This window comes from Aplysia californica, unplaced genomic scaffold (genome assembly GCF_000002075.1).
Source record: "Aplysia californica isolate F4 #8 unplaced genomic scaffold, AplCal3.0 scaffold00405, whole genome shotgun sequence".
In the NCBI taxonomy this organism is placed as follows: domain Eukaryota; kingdom Metazoa; phylum Mollusca; class Gastropoda; order Aplysiida; family Aplysiidae; genus Aplysia; species Aplysia californica.
Window position 1 is genome coordinate 464,072 of NW_004797675.1, and position 4,857 is coordinate 468,928.

General features: G+C 41.7%; 1 protein-coding gene across 1 annotated transcript in view; it reads right to left on the reverse strand.

Moving 5' to 3' along the window:
• Positions 1-3,604, reverse strand: part of LOC101849629 — a gene marked incomplete in the record, with an annotated part of 106,097 nt that extends 102,493 nt beyond the window's left edge. Inside the window, 2 exon segments of the mRNA XM_035971258.1 lie at positions 847-1,100; positions 2,986-3,604.
• Between the last annotated feature and the right edge of the window lie 1,253 nt (positions 3,605-4,857).

Consider the following 4,857-nt stretch of genomic DNA (forward strand, 5'->3'; position numbering starts at 1 on the left):
GGGGGGGAAGTGCATAGAATAGGGGAGAAATAAAGTAGTAAAACATTTTTGTGAGAATCAGAATGATGTGCACGTACGTGTGCTTTTTGATGCCATGTCACAGTTTGCTGAGATGATTGAGCATAATCTTGACAAATTTTCTCTCACTTTCTATTTTTGGGCGAGCGTTTGTGTTTACGCGCATGTTGTGGGTTCGTGTGCATGCGATTGCGCACAAAGTGATTACGTCCAATGCTGCCAGTCCAAGTATTTGAAAGCATGCGCATCACCAGATCGGAAAGAGGTAGCAGGTTATGATATTCCTTGCCCAAGAACGATATATGTAATGTTAAAATGTACGCAGTACTTTACATGTGGGTTTTCCCTTCTCGATAGTACTGAGTCCTCTCCACTGTCGGATATTTGGACACAAAGGATAAGGGGAGGAGAGGAGGAGGGGAGGAGGGGAGGATTAAAAAGGAACACCAAATTGTAAGGGGAAAAGGCTGTGCAGAATCAGAGAAGGCGAACAGGAATCAGTTATACTTTGTATTGTGTCCAAAATCCACTTAGAGAGGACTGAGAGAAAACACATAGCTATAACTGTGAAATTTCTGAAAAGCAATCATGTATGAAAAGAGAAAACTATAAATTCAAATTTTAAGAAAATGGTACTCACAACAAACATGGGTCCTCATGACGATTGGGTCATTGAATGGGCAAAATGCGTTCTATAATCCACTAACTGCTCTACTCACTCCCTCTGTAACGGAAATCCCTTTCCTCTTCAGACCCTCCCGTTTACCAAATATTTTCACTCTTTGTTCAAAATCGTATCTGACCTAGATTTCCCCCATTTCCTCTTACCTGAGCCTTTACGCCAGGTTCACCATGGGTGATGACGCGCTTGCTTCCTGCTTCCTCTGCTACTCCGAAATGCACTGACGTGTGAGTAGATTGGCAAAACTATCCATGCGCACGTGCGTCTCCGTGAGTCGACCAATACGAGCGAATGCACATCTAGAGTAGACAAACCCGCAGAGAGCAGACGAGGTCAGTGTAGCTCATGCTTCGTAGACATCAGTAATCCATATCAGAAGTGATGTTCGTTTACGCGGAATCTGGAGGGTTAATATAAATTTATCATCCCTTCAATTGATTTTCGGCTGTCGCATGAAATTAAAGTAATAAATTTTGTGTAATCTACAGCTTTCACTTGAAAGAAAATATATGAGTGCAATAACATCACACCAAAAAATAAAATTATCTTTTTTACTTTTATTTTTTAAAGGAGCAGAAAAATGGCCGTGCTCAGACCCAGAGCGGTATCATAGCTTGTTCGATTAACCCACACTGTCACGACCGGTCAACTGCAGCTGACAGATCCAATTTTGAAAAGAACCCATATTGGTATTTGTAAAAGTACCGAAAGCACAGAAAAGTCTAAGTAGATCTTACATCTTATACTAAAAGCAATGAATTCACTAGGTTTGAGTTGTTTCTTAATTAATATATCACAGCAAATTATTTCAGTTCTCTGTTTCTGAAGAGAACTAATTGTTTTCTTGTTTTGCTTTAGTCTGAGTGCTTGAGTGTAGCTTTGTGTTTAATCTTCAGCAGTGACATCACTCAACAACAGTGGTTTCGAAGCTCTGCGTGTACTTTATAAACTGTCTGTAATGTTTCCTTCTCATCCCGATGCAACATCCAGATCTACAACGACTTTAAAGTAAATATGCAGTAAACATATTTTCGCTCTTGAAACTTCCTCTCCTGGATCTAAAGACTTTCCAGTACATTTAAACTTGAAAGTTCATGGGGGTTTTTATTCCCATGATTTCTAATTGCTGAACCAGTCAATCTACCGCTGGTCACTACAAAATTGCTCACCTACTTTTTTACATGACTTGTGAATAATTATAAAAATAATTATGTTTTATCACAATTGGTTTCATTATTTTCGAAACAGGTGATTATTTAGAAAGATGACCTCACAAGCAAGAGTTCAACGACCTTATTCTTTATCTCGTGCCACAGGATTTCCGACCAAGTTCTGACGTACTGAAGGCAGATTTTGGAGTAAGAGAGAAAAATAATGCAGGGTTCACATATCTACATGTTAGGGACAACTTGAAAAAGAGAGAGAAAGAGAGAGAGAGAGAGAGAGAGAGAGAGAGAGAGAGAGAGAGAGAATAGAAAAGAGAGGAAGAGAGTGTGTAGAGGGGGGGGGGGGATAAAGAGGAAAGTAGTGGCAGGGGGAAGGAGAAAACAAGGAAGAATGAGAGGGAAAGGGGTGAGCGAGAAAACAGCTCGGGGTCAGGGAATACAGAGTAAAGGGGATGGGGAAAGAGATAGAGAGAAAAAGAATGAGAGAGAGAGAGAGAGAGAGAGAGAGAGAGAGAGAGAGAGAGAGAGAGAATGAGAGGGAGACTGAGACAGAGAAAGCGAGTTGGAGGGAGAGAAAGTGAGAGAGGGAAAAGTAAGGAAGATTTGGAGATCCACAACGGTGAACTCCAATACAGAAGCAAAACTTAAACAGGTGAGTTATGATTTCTGCCTGGTTGTCAGAAAGAAAGTAAACGACCACACGTTTGTGCTCGTGTGCCTGTGTGTGTGCTTATATGATATACATGTGTGTGTGTGTATATATATGTTTGTGTGTATGTGTGTTTGTGTGTATGTGTGCGTGTGTGTGTGTGTGTGTGTGTGTGTGTGTGTGTGTGTGTGTGTGTGTGTGCGTGTGTGTGTGTGTGTGTGTGTGTGTTTACCACCCACTGTGTTGCGATTTTGTTACGATCTGATCACCCTTTCAACTTAACCTTTTAAGGGTAGAAGTTAGATTGACTTTCTATTTCTTCAAATAGCTATAGCACAAATCTTTGTTATGTCAATAAATTCCACAGCGAGGCAACAGCAACACCTTTGCACTCTTCGAAGAAAAAGTAAAAACACTGGCCACACAATATTATTGTGGCATAATGACTTATAATAATAAAGCAGACTGACTCCCTGCGCTTGGTCCAGATACTGAAGGAGAATCAATAACGAGTCCCTCGCAGTCCATGTAAAAGTTTACACAAGTTTTTGTTTGCACTTGTTGCGGAACCAGGTTATGTCGCAGAAACTTTTGCTGCTCACACTTCCAACGTACCCCGGTACGCGTTACACACGTCGAAATCACTAAGCACTCACGTAAATATACACGCAGATTTTGTCGTTACAACATCCTCTTATTTCAAACACACTTCCTGCAGTTTTTCATATTAATGACTCATCCACCAGTACCTGAAGCCCGTACCTTACCTGGTCCAAGACACGATTTACTTTCGGCGATCACAGAAAAACGTAGGCTGCAACAGCCTCACTACTATGTCGCTCGAGGCTGCCCAATGTTTTGAGAATTTTTCTTCTTCTCTTTCTCCCCCTACTCTTCTGTTGCACCTAGAAGTTTTCTCAGTCCGCCGTGCGTACGTGCAATGCTGTATTCCCCTCCCTGCCCCACTCCTTCTCTCACTCACTTGGTGGAGTCTGCCTGCGCGTGCGGGACGAGTGAGTGAGTGAGTGAGTCCGCGCGTCCGCGCGTGCGTGTGTACGTGTGCGCTCGTCCCTCCACTGAGCTGAGTGAGTAGTGTACCTCTGCGAGTATTGGGTTATCCGTTATCCTGTAGGAATGTCTTTCGCCGCCCTGCAACAAGTTCACTATTCACCGTTGGGATGGAAACGGGAGAAAAAAAGGGTGGATGTGTGTTTGTGTGTTGGGGGGAAGAGATAGATAGATAGATAGAGAGAGAGAGAGAGAGAGAGAGAGAGAGAGAGAGACAGACAGACAGACAGACAGACAGACAGACAGACAGACAGACAGACAGACAGAGACAGAGAGAGATAGATGTAACTTTTCGACGAGAAGGTGAACCTACACCCTTCTATTTGGCGACATAGCAGTTTTTTCTGGTTGGGCATTTTCGAATTCTTTTGATCTTAAATAAAACTGATACTTTAAAGTAGGATCCGTATCCAATCTTTGCTCACAATTATTATTAATGTGGTCGCCAGAACGCACCTTCCTTGACAATGGAGTGATCATGCTCTTATCAAACACAGCTCTCTCTCTCTCTCTCTCTCTCTCTCTCTCTCTCTCTCTCTCTCTCTCTCTATCTATCTATCTCTCTCTCTCTATCTATCTATCTCTCTCTCTTCACCTTTCTCTTACTACCTCTCTTTCTGTACGTATACAGATGTATTAAACATTTTTTTATGTAAAATAATAATCTCTAAAATTTGCTCTGCTTTTGTGATTGCTTTTTGTTGATTACAAACCAGCTGCTCGCCGCATGCTCCGCTAAAATCCTCTTTCGTATTTACCGCATTATTCACGATTAATCCTTGAGTTTTTAAAATATTGATTCTGTCGTTACAGCTGCAATCCTAGTTCAAATGAGCTCTACCTGATACTTTCAATGGAAAAGGGGGGAAATGATGTGATGGAGTTGACTTGTTTCCTTTTGTAGCAACAGTTGTGGACCGAGGAATGAATTTAATGACCGCGTACGCTCTCAAAGCAAGCTAATATAAGGCGCTAAAGGCGACTAATTGAGCTACGCTCGTATATATATGCAAAAAGTCTCATACATCTGAGGCTTCATTTGTTTTGTCTTAGAGGCCAAATATTGTGCGTATTGTTGGGCTGGGAAAGAATACCCCAAGCCGTGGGAGAACTGGAAATTAGTTGATAATACTAAGATATCACAGTTGATAATACAAAGACTTATGTAATAATTTAACGCAAAAACTCGAACAAGACACACACAAACATACACAAACAAACAAGCGCACGCACACACACACACACACACACATACACACACACACACATACACA